Source organism: Podarcis tiliguerta (genome assembly GCF_965153285.1).
Source record: "Podarcis tiliguerta genome assembly, chromosome: 3".
NCBI classification, from domain to species: Eukaryota; Metazoa; Chordata; class Lepidosauria; order Squamata; family Lacertidae; genus Podarcis; species Podarcis tiliguerta.
Genome location: NC_139536.1, coordinates 39,428,878 through 39,446,682, shown reverse-complemented (window position 1 = coordinate 39,446,682; position 17,805 = coordinate 39,428,878). Strand labels below are relative to the sequence as shown.

At 41.4% G+C, this 17,805-nt stretch overlaps 1 long non-coding RNA gene across 2 annotated transcripts in view; it reads left to right on the top strand.

Moving 5' to 3' along the window:
- Positions 1-2: 2 nt before the first annotated feature.
- LOC310673677 overlaps positions 3-17,805 on the top strand; it is a 29,120-nt gene continuing 11,317 nt past the window's right edge. The window contains exons 1-3 of one of the 2 annotated variants that reach the window (XR_014509179.1): positions 3-355; positions 6,166-6,270; positions 7,314-7,549. This is a non-coding gene — a long non-coding RNA (uncharacterized lncRNA). Of the gene's footprint in view, positions 356-4,488; positions 6,271-7,313; positions 7,550-17,805 lie in introns of those variants that run through there. The other variant, XR_014509180.1, reaches the window with a different exon arrangement.

Genomic DNA, 17,805 nt, shown 5'->3' with positions numbered 1-17,805 from the left:
TTTTCCCTGCCGCCCAGCTGGAGGGCGGGAGAAACGGCGGGCATGGTGGTCACAAGCAGCCTATCCTTCCGGCTCTTGAAGGTTTCCCCTCAGGGTTAGTCCCAGGAAAGCAGCGGCCCGCCAGATGTTCGCTAGACTACAACTCCCATCATCCATGACCATTGGCCGTGCTGGCTGCGGCTGATGGGAGTTGGAGTCCAAATATTGGAGAAACTTGTCCGCACCAGACAATGTATTGGACCCAGTCCCCTCAGATGCAGCCGATGTCTTGTGTTGTTGTTTTTGTCAGTGTCCTGGGTTAAGCATTTCCCCTATTTTTGCTGCCGGGAGTTGCCTTGAGAAAACTGTGTTCAGGGTGAGTTGCCAGCGAGATCATTCTTTTGCGCTCTTCTGCGTCCTGTTCAGGAGGTCTGATCCTGTGCAGGTCTATTCCGAGCAATTTCCCCCATGTTCAGTGAGGCGAACTCCCAAGTAACCTGTACCCACTTACCTGAGAGTAAGCCCCGTTGAACTTCGAGGGACTTCCTTCCGAGTAGACCTACACGGGATCGTGTGGTTTAACTTGTTAATTGTTATTTCCACCCCCTTGATATGACCACCTTGGTCATATCAACCAAAGAAAAGGAAAATAATATAAACTGATAAAATCTTGAAGAATAGTGTGCACCAAAGTATGCCTTTATATTAAAATATGTCAAAATACCAATAATAACATAATATGTATGCAATGGTTAAAAAAGAAAAAAAGAAAATCTATATCAAAATACAAGTGGTTAAGCAAACTTTACATTTCAAAGCATCCAGGTAACTTTCTAAATTAAATCATCCAATTAAATAATTGCATTTACCGTATTAGCCTTGATAAAAATTCTCCTCAGCTTTTGAGCTGCCACTGCAAATCTTGTAGCTCTGTCACAAATTTGTCACACTTGGACAACAAATATGTAATTTTTGCTGCATCATCAGGTATCTTACTTAACAATTTCACAATAAACTTTGCCCTTAGTTCAGAATACAATGAGCAGTCTAGTAAATAATGATAAAGATCTACTTTATGTACTTGGGCACCACATTCTGAAATCCATGTGATAAGTTAAGAAAATGCAACTGAGGAGGATTGTGCAGTATGTCTCTGAGGCACTGACTGCATTTTATTTCTAATCATTTCTGAAGCAACTTGGTTTATAGTTATCATGCACTCGCTCCTTGGAAAATGACCTTTTGTCTCATCCTTGAAGATATCCCAAAGTTATTCTCAAGAGAACTAGAACATTTCTTACAGTGCCCTACCATCCTTCAGCCAGGCAAGAAAGAGGCATTATTGCTGTTGAAGGACACATTCCAGCCAGGCAAAAGCCCTAAAAGAGAGTGGAGAGCAGGACTGGTGGGGGAGTTTAGCCTTGGAGAGACCTAGGAGATCAGGGTTCAAGTTCAGGCATAGGCAAACTCCGGCCCTCCAGATGTTCGGGACTACAATTCCCATCATCCCTGACCACTGGTCCTGTTTGCTAGGGTATAATGGGAATTGTAGTCCCAAACATCTGAAGGGCCGGAGTTTGCCTATGCCTGGTTCAAACCTTTACTCAGCCATGAAGCTCACTGGGTGGACTTAAGCCCATCAAGCTCATTCAGTCTAACACACCTCACAGGGTTGTTGCGATGATGAAATGGGGACAGGGAGAAGCATGTAGTCCACATTCAGTGACCTCATTCCAAAGGAGACTGAACTCAGGTAAACACTGCAATGCACTCATGAAACATCTCACCAGTGGCTATCTTCTGCAGCCTACTGTTCCTCTCTTGTATTGCAAAGAGAGCTACTTCTGGCACTGGATTTAAGAAAGCACAATGACAATACCAGTGCCAATCCTGAAGGTTCATTGGATATGTAATTTCAGCATGTGGAAAAGTCCCCAAAATGTGGTGACTTTTTTTCTGCAAAAATGGGCGGAACTTGGAGCACCCTTGCCTTTTTCACTCCCAGTCTTATAGGGCATTTGATTTTCCTGCTATTCCTCAACAAAGTTTTTGATTTATCAGTCCCAGAATGCTATCTCCTGAATGGCTGCTTCACTCCCATGCCAAATAGAAGCTATGGGTGTGTGGTTTCATCAGGACTATGGGATGGGAAGAAGAGTTAGCCCCCACTTTGTGTGAAGGAGTCTGACTCCTGAGGCCCCTTATAGCTGCTCTGAAATTTTTTAGAAAGAATTCTACAATACCTAGCTATGTCTAATGTAAGGTATAGTTTGGTCAAAGGTAAAACTAGGAGCTGCTAGTAATTTGCAGTTTGGAATTGTTATGCTTTTGTTACATCCTAAATAGCAATAGATGCTCTAAGGCTATTAGGATATTTTTGATGCAAATATAGTGGGTGTTGTTGTTGTCACAATAATAGTAGTATTCTCTCTGATATCTGTCTGTCTGTCTGTCTGTCTATACACACACATTCAGATCTTGCTGAATTAATTATGCTATTCACAATATACACACTTTGAAAAACTTGTAGGATGTGTTAGTGTGATTTATTACCAGACAGGTATCAGTTACAAAATGTTTTGGGAAGAAGTGTAATAAACCATGAAGTGGGTTTCTTTCTTGAAATATATCATAGTTGCTTTTACTTATTTGTAGTCTGTTAACTAGGGCAGAAAGTTTTCTTTAAAGACGTTTTGAGTAAACCTTCACTAAAGATCCCATTTGTACAGATCAGAGTATTTTGTTGTGTCCACACAGGGGCACCCTTGCTGCAGCTTTTAATAATGTTATGTTTTCATTCCAAATATAGTGTGCTCCATGGTGTCCTCTTTTACTCCGCTCTTCATTTAGATATTCCTAATGGATAGTACTGAGAACACTTTTCAAATATGCCCATTACTCTCAGATAGGACTTGTGCCTTTGCACAAATCACTGTTGGCAATATGCAAATTTAAATTGCTTTATGTAGCTAATGTTTAGATTCCAGACCTGCCAATGGCACTTAGAGGGGTTTCAAATTGACACTTGCTTTACCAGGGTTTTAATTGTTCTGCTATAGTTTAATGTTCATTTCTTATTTCTTGTGTACTTAAGTGGAATTGGAGAGAACTTTGGGGGAGGAGATGAGGAAACACCCCCCCCCCCGGGATTCATAGAAATATTTGGAGTGTTTGTCATATGGAATTTCAAAACCATGTGAAGCTAGATCTTTTGCTGTTTGCATACCATGTGCCTATATTGTTTTTTGTTTTGTTCTGCAATTTTGGTTTTTAAAAAATCGGCCCACACATGACAGCATTAGGAGTAAAAGTTCCAGTGGTGCCAATTTCTAATGACTTCCCGAAGGAATCCTGGGAACTCACAGAACTATAATCCCCAGTACTCTTAACAAACTACAGTTCCCAGGATTCTCTGGGGGAAGCCATGTGCTTGAGATGCGCAGTGTGTCTTTTACCTCTGTGTGACCATCAGGAGATGGCCTGATTTCCCTGCCTTTTGTTTCCTGCTCAAATACTTTTAGCTTTCCGTTCAGAAGAGCTGCACCCCTTTCCAACTAAAACCATCATGGTGGCACCCTTTGTGTGTACCTTATGGTAGAGGACCATTGCCAAGGAAATGCCACCACTTGGCTTTAGAATAATTAAGTCACACTATATCCTATTGGCAATAGTTTGCTAATGCCAATATTCAGAGCTGTCTAATTAAGGAAATATGCTGTCTAATTAAGGAAAGATGAGGAAAGGGCAGGAATGAGCAATAAACTGAAATTACAAAGCACAGACATCCTGTGGCATTTGGCTAGGGAGAATGAAATAAAACTTTGCCTTTGTCCTATTGGCTGTCAGGAGGACAACTTTTATGCTTATTTACGTAATATGAAACATAATTTGTAGTTACCATATATGTGGTGGTTTGGTTCAGATTGTAGCATCTTGTGGTATGACTGTGTCCCACTTGCCTCTTTTGAAAAACAACATTCAACCCGCCAAACTACTGTAACTTTTTGACACATCAGTAGAGACAGAGGAGCACTAACAACATATTTACACCGCTTGCTTCAATGGCTTTTAGAGCAATTTGCGAAACATAAGAAGTTGCCTTATAATGACTCAGGCTATTGGTCCATCCAGCTCGGTACTGTCTACATGGACTGGCAGTGTTTATTACAGGTATTTCTACCCCAGGCTTAAAATATTTCAGGGCGCCTTAAGGCACAAATATTTTTTGTAAAGCAACAAAATTATTAAGAGAGCGAGGTAAGGCTCATCAGCAAGAATGAATAGTAAATTTCCGGGAAAGACCTGAGATTTTTTTGTTTTGTTTTAGCATTCTTTGCCCATTCCTGACATGACAAAGGAGGCACTAGGCAGGCTTCTCTGGCAAGAGGGTTCCATAGTCAGGGTGTCGCCATCCCAAAAGCAGTTTGTTTGCTAGCCACCCATTACACACCTCAGGCAGTGGGGATAAGCATCTGGTTTCGATTCCATGTAATGCTGGTGGTAGCCATCTAGAGACCTTGAGCAGCACTTCCCTATTGAGATCTTGGTGCCATTTGGAAGTGGAACCCAAGATTCGCTGAAATGGCTGCTCAGCCTAATATGACTTGCCATCCTCTGGCTGAGGAAGTCCTCATAAGTAAGTTACGGGGGAATGGGGAGTTCAAACACACCATCTGTCGTGGAGCACATCTCATGTGTATCAACCTCTGAGAAAGAGATACTGGGTTGTAGCCAACTCTGATTTTCCATTTGAGCATGTGCAACTGAGCTTTCCTTTCCTCTCATCTACTCTGCAGTAGCACCCCCTCACACACAATTTTCCTCTTGAGGAAGCCAAGATTTTGTACCGCCAAATAGAACAAGTTAAAAAGTTAGACTCTAACTACCACTTTTATCAGCCGAAGAGACTGGCACCTCTAGAGAGCATCACTGGCACAGGTAGAACGAGAAAACAGACTTATAAATGATGATTTTCAGCTGGTTTCACAGCCATCTTTGGCATGAGTGCCAAATCCATCTCTGCAGTTTCACTGGGTGGAGCTGGTTTCTTGACCAGCAACTTCATATCCCATGAAAACATGGTGTGTAGGCAGTCAGAAGGAGACTCCTTGCCTTCCTAACCATAAAGACTTATACACCCAGAAAATGCCACTTTACGTCTCCTAGAATCATCTATGTGGGATAATTAGTACTATATGAGAGTGGCACTTATATTAGAGTGGCATTTATATTGACCGGAATGTAAACCAGCCAGAACTTAAACTAAACTGTAGATTAATTGAGTTTAAAATGTTAAATACATTCTTACATGAACCTTGATAATTCAAACCCTTGATTATCATAGGGTGCTTCCAGATTTATTTATTTATTTAAAAAAAAACTTCGCAGATCTTTGCTAGAAAGGTTAAATCTGGATTAAATGGAGGCAAAAGTATGGGCTTGCCTTTTAATGATGATGGCATCATTTGGACACTGCAAAAATTGTGCTCCAGTGGCTCAATAAATAGCTGCCTGGAATCCCCCTGAATTCAATGCATTTTTAGGCAAAAGTTGCATATCTGACAGATCATTCATACCCATTTAAACATTTATTTATGTATGTGGATTTCTCTTTTGCCTGCAACATTTTTAAAGGTCTCAGGTTTGATAACAAATCAACTCTAAAAATATAGCATGCATTAGGAGATAATAAATCCACAAAAATGTCAATACAGTTATAAATAAATAGCCCAGACTGGTATATGTACCTTTTGCCTGCTCTAATAGTCAACTCTCTAACCTGAAAAGTGTTTGTTTTTGTAATTTACAAATGCTACTGAAGGCTATACAATCTGCCCTTGTTTTGCATGCCTTGCAACATGTTTCTTTCAAGCAAGTACTTGCTTTCCTTACTCCCTCACTTGTTTTTGTAGTGTGCAGCCAGCATGTTATTCCTTTCCTGCCAAATATGGACTCAAATCTGGAACTCTAGATACAAATCTTGGTTTTCTTAGAGCCCTGCAGGAAGCTCGGATTCTGGGCTCTGAGACGGTTGCAGATGAGTCTTCTGGGAATCCCTCAACTCCTGCTTTTATTTTGTTTAAAAATCAGTGAAAAGGAAATGTGTGTTGGACTCATTGCTTCCCATATGAAATGTTTTGTGCACATCTTTAAGCTCTCTTTCTTTCTTTCTTTTTAAAAATGGAGACCAGGATATACTTGATCCGACAGTGTCCTCTCAAGAAGCTTTCACTGACATTTGACCAAGTCCTTCCTGCTTTCCAGATGCTGAGAGATAAAGAAGACTAGAAGGTAGGCCTGCTGTAGTATTCCCCCCACCTTGCCCACATATAAACATGGAAAGCAGAAAATCTGGTCCACAGATTTTCATGTTGAATAAAAGGGAAAATCCAAAATATACACATCGGACAATAACAAAATAAGCAGGAACCAAATGGAATTTTGCAAAGGCCAGGGTGTTGAAGTATATGCAAGGCTACTTTTCTTAAACCTTTTGGATTCTGACTCCTGTCTAAATTGTCTCTACATTCTGAGAGTCCCAACTCTTTGCCAAGCTTCTCTTTCGCTAAGAACCACATAGAGGCCCTGTCATTTTTTAACTAAAGGAGGGAATGCTGCTGGTGAGAGGGGTAATTTAAATCAAGGAAATGGTATGGCGGGAAGGATTCAATTCCTCTTCCCCCAGAACTCCTGTTCTATCCATCATCTGTTTATTTGTTTGCCACTTTTCTACAAAATTGGGCCCAAAGTGCCTGACAACTTATGACATGAGCTGTTAGAAACAACTTGGAAAAAAACCACAATATTGTTAATCCCTACCCCAGTCTCTGAGCAGTGAGAGACTCCAGGATTTCCAAATGTTTATCCAAGATTCAGTTCCTGCGAATGAAGTTCAGCGGAGGCTGTGGTGCCTTTAGGATATATGGGTTTATTTAAACATATATGCAACCTGAGCATAAGATGGAGGTGCTCACAGCATTTACACCCCAACAGAACTCGCTTCTCCATTAGTCACAGCTTTAGATCCAGCGCAGAGCAAGACATGTCTCTCTGTCTTCTAGCTTGCTTCCAGCTCACACATAGGCAAGTGCAGCTATTGCTCTCCTACATTGCAGCTAGGGGAGGGAAGGGGAAGCACGGGGTAATTTTGTGGGGTATGCTAATCATGTTGCTTAACTAGCCAGTGTCAGCACCTTAATAAAGGAACTGGGTTAGCAAGCTTGCTCTTATAGAGAGTTTGGATTTGATATCCCACTTTATCACTGCCCTAGGGAGTCTCAAAGCGGCTAACAATCTCTTTTCCCTTCCTTCCCCATAACAAACACTCTGTGAAGAGAGTGAGGCTGAGAGACTTCAGAGAAGTGTGACTAGCCCTAGGTCACCCAGCAGCTGCATGTGGAGGAGCGGGGACGCGAACCCGGTTCACCATATTACAAGACTACCGCTCTTAACCACTGCACCACACTGGCTCTTCTACCTCCATTCTACCTCCACAGTTACAGGATCCCAAGAATCGGAAAGGACTCAGAGCATCATTCAGACTGACTCCCCCCCAAACTCAACAATATCAGTAAGTACCCCACAAAAATCAGTTCATGTAACCTGCAATTCATATAACATGTAGAACAATGAAAATGAGAGCTTCCTCTCGCACATGGATACCACATACGTTGGTATACTGGGCGGGGGGGGGGGATCAGGTGATCCAATTATCTTCCAAATTATATCTGGTCTCCCTGCAAAAAGCAGAGATGAAGGAAGTGTTAATTATTTAATTGACACCAAAATGGAAAATGGGTATGTGTATTGCTGAAAAGGTTTAACATTGGAAGATTCCATTCTTCAAGCTAAAGAACAGCACGTAGTGGTCTCTGAGCTCCTTAATGGGTTGATAATAAACTATTGTTGTTCTGTAGTAGCTAACATGTGAATGATTAACCTTAGATCACATGGGAGGCTATTTGGTTGCAAATCTCCATTTTGAAAGGTAGTTGCCTTAGGTTCCCAGGTTCTGTGAGAGTAAGGATGTGAATGAAGCTCTCCAGGAAAACAGCTCCAGGAGGATGTAAGGAGAGAGCTTCGCTTTTATGTCTGTTTGGAATTATATTTTATTTATAAGATGCTGATCCTGTGCTGGACAACACAAGATATTGTATGGAATTATTTGGGTGTATCTCTGAAGTTTTTTGTTTGGTTTTGAAGAAAATTCTGCAAGTAAAGCTTTAATTAAACTTATAGGCCTTGTCAATGCTTTATTTCCAAAAGGAGTCAGTGTGTATGCATCTAGTCACTTTATGCTGTGCAATATTCATATTTGCAATAGGAAGATGTTCACCTCACAGCTCTGTAGCAACCTGACACATCTGCAGGATTTTGAAAAGTATATGGGAAGTCTCCCTGCTACTCTGCTGTTTCCTCCCAGGCTTTTTCCAATTTGCACCTTCTTTCTTTAATACCCCTCCCCTGCACTTAGTTTCCTGAGTCTCTCTCCCTCTCTCCTCTGTCGTCTCTGAAACCAGCTTCCATCCTGTTGGAAAACAGAAGCCATGGTTAAGCTGAGGTACACACATTAAAGACAGCTATTGAGCATGTGCAGATGACAGCCTCAGTGAATTCTTGTTTGAGGAGCAAATCAGGTGAAGACATACCCATCCTCCTTCTGGTGTGTATAGGGATGTCAGAAAAAGACTTGAAGCAGCGGGAAACAACCTCTTTTCATTCAAACCACTAAAATGGTATTGTGACAGCATCTCTGGTTCTGCATGTTAGCAGGAATTTCTCACTTCCTGCAATTCCGTGGCCTCTTCCAGGTGTAAGGAGAAACCCTTGTTTGTGCTCTCAATTCCTTGAATCACCTGAGGTCATGCAACTCGGGTGATCAACAGGTGGGCAACCCTGTCCACCTGTCAGAAGTGTTCCACAAAGGTGGAGAAGTTCTGGATCCAACCCACCATCCAAATCCAGTTCTCCACCCTAGCCCTAAAGGAGCAAGAATGCAGCTGCGGAGAACTCCTGGACTCTGTGCTCCCTGTGGAGGCATAGGTGTTCAGTGGCCAGGAGTGCAGTTTACCAACTATGGCAGCTTCACAACTGCAGCCTTGATTAGATAAGTCAGATCTTAGCTGCCCAACGTCTGCTAAATACTCTTACCATGGCTCCCTCTTTTTTGGCCTTCCGGAGGTTCTAGAGACCTTTTTATTGCCGCTGACATGTGGATGATTTAGGGTGCTGTGTTTTCATTTCCCTCCATCTGCTGCTGCTATTTTAATCTAGCTGTTTTACCTGTTGCTGATAGTTTTATTTGCTGCTATTATTTTAATATTTTAATATTTTGTTTTTGTTTTTGTTAAAAATCTTACTAATTTATTGCAAATTTTTTGCCTACTTTATTTATTTTCGTAAACCACCTGGGAAAGTTAATTTTTCTGAAAGGTGTTTTGAAAACTTGTTAAATAAGAAAATGCATGAAATCTAAATCCTATAAGTGTCTACTCAGAATCTCAATGGGACTTGCTCCAAGATACAGGATTGCAGTCTTCTTCATCACATTTCCATACTGTGCTTAAGGCAACACACAACAGTATGGGGAAAAAATAAATAAAACTACATTCTTCTACCCACACACATTAAACAAGTCCCTGACCTTGTTTACATACAAGGTGTGATTTGTATCTGTAGTGCATTATGCCAACCACATTTTAATTTTGCTATAATGCTTCAGATAATAGTTCTGTGTATATGTTTGCAATCTGATCCTAGAGTTTTTGAAACGTTCATACCAATTTGCTAACAAGTATTACATTCAATATGTGTGGCTGCATTGAGATCACAACTATTTTCATTATACGCTACATCTAGATTTACATCACAGCTATGCATTAAACACAGAATTCCTGGTCATTGAGTTTTGATGAAGTGTTCATGCCACAGTGCAGTGGGTCACCCCCACATCATATTAGAAGTAGGGGGGGAAACCTCCTGCAATTTCTTTTATATTGACAGATGAACCCATCTGCATTTTGTTAACATTTTGTTTTCATTTCTAATTTTGCCAAAACTAACTTTTCTGCAGACTTTGACTCCCTTTACTTCTGTCTAGAACTTCAGCGCATGAGTTTTAAGATGAATGTCTCAAATGTTCAAAACATTGGAAATGTGCCTGAAATGACACCTGTGTTGTGGATTTCTTTCTTTTCTTAATGTATCTTCAATGCAGAATAAGTGGTGTGTAGATCCCTTACCTCTGGGTAAGTGGGGGAAAGCAGAGAATAACGTACTGGAAACAATAAGATTTTCTGCAGGGAAAGACATGGGTATTGCTCCAGTATGCTATGTAGAATAGTTGTTTATGAATGGCAGGGGGAACAGATGTAATCTGAATTTTATGAGTTGAAGGATAGGGGCTTCCCTCCACTTTTGGCAATGTTGAGCTTGCATTAATGTGTCACTGGCAAGCAAAACATTATCTAAAATTCAGTAATCACAGCCTTCCCTAACCGAATACCCTCCCATATGTTGTAGGACTACAACCTCCATCATCCCTGCCCATTGGCTGGGAGGAAATTGGATTAAAGGAGTTTGAGTAATCATTTGTTAACCATATCTACAAAGAACCGAGCAGAAAGTCAATGTGTTGCCCTCCAGGTGTGGCTAGACTGTATGGGGTGTTAGGGGAGGAGTGGGGGACACATGTCATGCTCCTTCTGGGGTGGTATGTCCACCTTTGGTCCACACTCAGCTCTCATCTGTGGCTCCTAGAAGCTGTCAACATGAGACAGCGGCCACACCCCAGGAATGGCTTTGACTGGCCAGCTAAACCAGGTGAGGATAGCCAATGGTAGTTCAATCAGCAGTCAGATTTTCCATGAATTGCCTTTTGCTCCTATTCAAATGTAAAACATGTGTTCCCTGGGGAAAGTGTTGCGGGGGGGGGGGGGACCAGGGCTCTGTCACGTGCCTGGAAAGCTTGGACCTGTACCTAGAAAGCACAGAGCAAATGTTAGTGTGGTGGGCCCTCAGTGAATGCTGGCACCCAAGCCCAAATGAGGAGCTACTGTCCCTCCTTCAACTCCTCACTCACCATCACATATGATTCATTATCTGTTCCTTCCCATTGGGATGCACTGCTTCTTTGTTTCTTCTAACGTCAGGCCTCGGGGCAGCTCCTACTATTAAGCAGACTGAGGTTCCCACCTCAGGTGGCAGATCTCAGGCTACCATCAAAGGCCAGCAAATTATCAATTATTGAGTTTATTATATGTTTTACCACCACTGAGAAAGCTCCCTTGAACCTTCTGCCTGAGGCATTAAAATGTGTAGGGTCATCTCTGTCCAGCCCTCCATTTTTTGACCTCTGCCATTCCTGAGTAGTAGAAAAAATGTGCACAAAGGATAATTTTTGGAGGAGATACAATTAAATAAATCTGTAATGTTGTGTTGAAAGCTGTAAATCAGCCAAAGCACGAGGTTTAAAAGTACAGCTTTATAGGCAACCACAGTCCAGTCAGCCTAAACTTGTTTGGGCAATTTAATTACAAGCGAGGTATTTTTAAGAGAGTAGGTAATTTTAAAGTCAGTTTAGATAATTCTTCATTACAAGCCACTTGCCTCATAAATGAAATCTATGTAAACTAAATTGTTAAAAGGGTCTTCAACTTCATAAACTTTACGACTAAGATTTTCCAGGAAAATAGATCTTGTGTCTATAATAGACCTTATGGAGACAATCTTCCAGGAAGATTCCAAGGATTTAAAAGCAACAGCTTTTTAGTTTGGAATAAATTCTGTCCCCCTCAAGAGAGGCTTGTGGCTGAAATGTGCAGTGTGTTTTCCATCAGTTGAGCAAACAAGATGAGAAACGATCTTCCTTTGCTCATGTAGAAATATTGAGAATAGATGCTCCTGTGTAAAGATATTATATGTGATATTTCGTTTGGGTCCTCCGTGCCCCCAAATGTTATTTATTTGTTCTGTAATGGAATGGGCCTTCCTCTGGATTGTCACAAACCAGATTGAAGCAGGCTGTGGCACAAGCAGGAGGGCCCCATCAAAGGATCTTTGCATACAGACTGGCTTATATGTAAGAAGGCATTCCTTCAAGTATCCAGTCCTAGGTTGTTTAGGATTCTGTACTTCCAGAAAAGAATCTTAAATTTGGCTCAGTAGCAAATTGGTAACTGGTGCAGTTTTACTATTTTTATTGTTTATTTCATAAGATATACAGCCCACATGATTGTAAAAAAAAAGCCTCAAAGCAGTTTACAAAAAGATAAGACAATAAAACCCAGAAAAATTCACAACCATCGTCCCTGGCCATTGGCCACACTACCTGGGGCTGATGGGAACTGGAGTTCAGCAACATCTGGAGAGCCCCAGGTTTCTTATCCCCAGTTGCTGTTAAGCAAGCTTGAAGAACATTCTCTAAACACGAAGAATTTGTCACCATTTAAACATGATCTCATTTTATGAGAATGATGAGTGGAATAGTAAATCAATCAGCTTCAGTTTAAAATGTTTTTTTTTTCCTTTTTGTTTGTTTGCTGGGCTTCGTTTTTTCATATATATATATATATATTTGCACTGAAACTTAATTTGCTGACTTTCCAAACAATTGATAAACCTGTCAAGGGTAGAGAGAGAAAGAGAGAGAGCGTAGTTTCATTATTGCATCCCTTTATTTGCACATGTGTTGAGTTTGCCCTGCTGTTATGACTTGCGCAGGCAGTAGATAATTACAGGGTTAGCTTTTCAGAAACTAAAATAGTTCTGGGTGGTGCTTGTAAATGTTCAGTGTGCACACATATCAAAACCCAAGAAGCCACACTTCATCACAGATTTCGTATGTGGATATATAGTGATACTTAGGATTCTACAGAGAGGAAGAAAAATATCCCGAACTACCCTGGGTTTTTGTGTTTGTTTGTTCAATTTGGAAGTGTGTAATTATTCCCTGTTTAGACATCATGAAACAAAGGATGCCATGAAATGTCCTTGAGGATTTGTTTCTGAATTCTGTTTGTAATATTCTTGATAATTATGGTGCTAGATAAGGAATGGGGAACCGGTGGCCCTTCAGATGTTGTCGAACCACAATTCCCAGCCACCCCAACCAGCATAGCCAATGCATAGGGATGCATGGCAGCTGTAGTTCAGCATCTGGAGGGCCATAGCTTCCTCATCCCTCTACTAGCTGGTAACAAAACAACAAGCTTCAATGAGACTTTTGCAGGGTGAGTTTTATGGTAGATGTAGAACAGTCTTGCTCACATTTCAGTATGGTGACATTTTGGGTTGTTTTCTTGTATTTAAAGCTGTCCATTTTATATATAACAATATGTATGCTGGTGTTTCTGTGCAATTTGTTGTCATTGAGGAACCCAATTTGTCTTTCTCTAATAATTTAAAAATGCAAATTGGGTCATTAGTGTCAGACTTCAAAAACCACACCTAGAATAAGGAACTCACAGATTCCCTACATAGTCAATGAAGACTCTACCCAGGTACTAGGGTGAACCTGCCCACCTTGGCTAGCTATTGGTTCATGTGAAAGGTCTATCTTCTCCCGCTCAGCTTTCTGGTGTTACTTTGCGATTGTTTTGTTTTTTCCTCCTCCCCATTAATTTTAATTAAAAATAAAGCAATTGGGTCTCTCACTGTCTGTACTCAAACAGCTGCAAGGAGGCTGTTTTGAACCTGAAATGCATTTGCCTGTGATGTCCTTAGTGCAAGACAGAAATCAGAACGAACACATTTTTAAAATACATATTTCAGGAAATGTAGTTTTTACATTTGAGTTATGGACACCAGGCATGCATACACAAAACCCACCACCCACAACCCTGGTTTAAGTGTCGCTAGTGAAAATGGCTTAAAGCCTCTATTTGCTTTTAACGCAAGAAGGAGCACGGCAGTATGGCTATCACACTGTCCAGTGCATGCTTTTCTTTTCTCTGGCCAGCAGGTAAATCTTGGCACTATGTATGCTTAAAATGTCCAAACAGCCAGCAGGACTATTGGCTAGCTGCCCAAGACACTGGAATATTTGTCTTCCTGTTTCTTGTCTAATTCTCAGCACCCCTGGTCTTATCTGTTCCATTTTTTCTGGTACATGCACTTAATTTGTCTGCCTTTGGCATAATCCATTGAGGCCTGGTGTGGTGTCCTGGCTTTTTGCCCAATGTGAATTTTATCTGATTTAGGTTTATCTTTCAACCTTGGAATGGGTCCTGATCTAGGCAGACATGGTCCCTGACTGTACGATTGTCGTCTTACTCCACTTTTAATTTAGTTCTTGCAAGCAGCAAATGGAGTGATAAGCCTATGTTGGGACGGTACCACATCATAGTTCAGTTGCAGTTCAAATGATGGAATGCACTTCTGAAAAAATAATAATAAATCCCTGCACACAGAAATATAGATGTTGGGAAGAATTATTCTAGCCTGGCCTTTACCCTGTCACGCCAATTTTCTATTAATTGAAATATTAATTGGGGTATTGGGGTGTGAGGTGCAAACCTCAATTGTAGTCAGAAGTGGTGTAGCTCAGCCACAGAGTAACCATCATATGCTGCCCACTAAAACTAGGACTCTGTCAAATGGATGTTGACAGTGTGCTTGGTTCTCTCACTATAGCAAGTTGATCATGAGAGAGGTCCGTCCACCTTTAGCCCTTTCTGCCTCAGATGCACTGAAAAGACAACAGAAGCACATATTCTGGAAACGGTTGATGTACAAAGGAAAAGGATAGGCACATAATAGATATGTTACCATTGGCAGACACCATGCTGGGTGTTGAATTAAATCTCTAAGAAGCAAGAGATCAGAATGCAGTCATATAAAATAAGACTTATCAGTGGCCACTAGCCATGATGGTTATGTTCTGCCTCCATTGTTGGAGGCATTATGCTGGGCACCACAAGTGGGGAGTTCGCTGTTTCACTTAGGTCCTGCTTGCGCGCCTCCCATAGGCAGCTGATTGGCCTCTGTAAGAACAGGATGCTGAACTACGTGGGCCATCAGCCTGATCCATCAAGGCCCTTTTTTGGCTCTAGGAAGCCCTTTTAGTCCTCAGACTTCATGTAAACATCTTTAAAATGGAAAGGATAATTAGGGTGTTGGAATGGTGATGCAAGAGGATTGTAAAGTACATCACACAAACAAGCTGGTTTGGATGCAGAGAGGCCGTAGCTCAAGCAGGAGTGTTTTATACTTTGACAAGGAGGGTGTCTGTGATTTCCCCTTCTAAATGCACCTTAAGATGTCTGCACTGCTTAGCTTGCAGTTCTAGATGGTCTTCCATCTTCAGAACAACTTTGCAGTAGGCATGAGACAAGGGCCTATCATGGGAAGGGGCAGCCATATTGTGGCTAACCCAAGGAATTCTGGGAACTGTAATCTGATTAGGATGTCAAGGATTCCCTTGAGACCCTCATTAAATGACACTTTCTTGGGGAGAGGGAACATTTGTTAAACCAGTTTAAATACCTGTGGTGTAGACATGTACTCAGTCTCAGATGTTTTTATACTGCCAAAGCTCCAGCAAGACCATCGTCTTAACAACAATGTAGAACTACTATTGCAAATACTGAACATGACAGCTCTATGTCTTGGCTTGATTTTTGCCTACTCTTTGTGAGAGTTCAAAAATAAAAAGTACAGAGTGACATGCAGAAGGAATGTGAGTGGGTGGGGGTAAGAAAGAGAGAGATGGCAGGCTAAGGAATGGAACATATACCAGACTTCATTTGAAAGCATGTTCAGTTGAAGAGACATTGCCTTAAGGTCCCAGTTGCTACTCACCATGAAACCAGTGAGTCACCCCAGCTAAATTATAGGATTATTCACCTATTGAACAGAGTAGATGCATGTTTGCTTATCTTACTGGATCAAGATATAAAGCAGTGCTTTCTTTAAAAAATCATTCTCACCAAAGAATCTTCGGTGACCTGGAGGACTGACGTCTTGCTAAAACCATCACCCTTTTCAGAAGGACAGAATATTTATCAGTGTATTTTCTGTAAACGGTTTCAACACTAGCAAGTTATTTGACAATGGCAGACCAGGACTTGAAAATGGAGATAACGAGTAACCTGATTCTTCATAGAGGCTATAAAGTAATTGTAGGCTGCAGAGGTCTGTGGTTTTTAAATATATATTTTTCCAGATACTGTACACACTGTCTTGATCCTTATCACAATAGCGAGACAGCCACTTTATGACCAACTGCAAACACATCTTTGAATAATAGTAAAAAAGCAGGCCTTTTGCATATGCTCACATACTTGGCAGTGAGCGCCACTAAATATCTGTGTGACTGACTTCTGAGAAGGGTTGCATGGTATTGGGCTATGCCTTCTTCAATTCTGCTTCCTTCCTCTCATATATTGTCCACTCTGCCATAAATATTTCTGTAGGCAGTTGAAGCTGTTCCATTGCCGGATAAAGTTTTGGAAAGTGTCAGTGTTAAAGTAAGCAACATTGCTTGCCCAGATTGCTTAAATATCCCATTCAGAATACAGTGTTTCAGCCTGGCTTATTTTGGATCAGATTGTATATAGCAATTTAACAGGTGTGTGTATAATTGAAATTCATGACTGTTCGGCTACAAAAGAACCTTTACCATCAAATTATGACTGTGTAGGGTTAGGCATGCATGGCCTTAGCTGTTACACCCAAATGACTGCAAATATGATTCTACCCTAGAATTTTAAAGCCACAACCTATCCAAACTGAAGAGGTCAAAGTGTTCAGGTTTAGATCAGATGTATATTTTGGGTTGAGGAGCTCATGGGTTCAATGAACTGCTAGCATTGCCACCTGCTGCCTAATGCTCTCGTCCCTTGTCAAGTAGCAGCAGCATTTATTTCACTTATTTATTACATTTATAAATATGTGAAAGAGCAGTGTACAAATAAACTCTAAGGCGCTCAAAGCAGCATATATAGTTCTCATCCCATGTATTTTATCCTCACAACAACCAGGTGAGGTAGGTAAGTCTGAGAGATAGCAACTGGTCCAGGGTCACATGAACTTCATGTCTGGGCAGGTACCATTCTGAAACTATAGGCTGAGGCTGTGGAACTGACACTGGCACCACATAATACTCGTTCCACACTATTATGGAAATTGATCTTTTAGTGTGGCAGCACCTACACTTTGGAGCTCCCTGCCTGTTGGCACCAGACAGGCACCTTCGCTGTACTCTTTTTGGTGCCTGCTTGAAACAGACACAGAGGAAGGTTGGGGTTCAAGCAGCCACTTACCAAGTAGTAGTGGATGACGTAATCTTGCAGATACCTGTCTTCTTAATTCCACGAGTGACACCTGCAGTAATATGATTTACTTGGTGGTTCTTACGTTTATAAATTTCCCATTAGTTGGGAAGAAGAAGAGTTTGGATTTGATATCCCGTTTTATCACTACCCAAAGGTGTCTCAAAGTGGCTAACATTCTCCTTTCCCTTCCTCCCCCACAACAAACACTCTGTGAAGTGAGTGGGGCTGAGAGACTTCAGAGAAGTGTGACTGGCCCAAGGTCACCCAGCAGCTGCATGTGGAGGAGCGGAGACGCGAACCCGGTTCCCCAGATTACGAGACTACCGCTCTTAACCACTACACCACACTGGAAGCTTCTGGTTCAAGAAGGGTTTAGTCATGGGGCTTGTCCGTACTTCTGCTTGCCCCATGCCTAGAAAGCACGGGTCTGAGGCATGGGTCCAAATGGTTTTGTCTTGCCACTTTCCCCTAGAAAACTCACTTTTTAGTGCTAAATCTGAGCAAATGTCAGTCTGGAGAAAACCCCGTTTGATGTTTGCTCTGATTCAGCAGT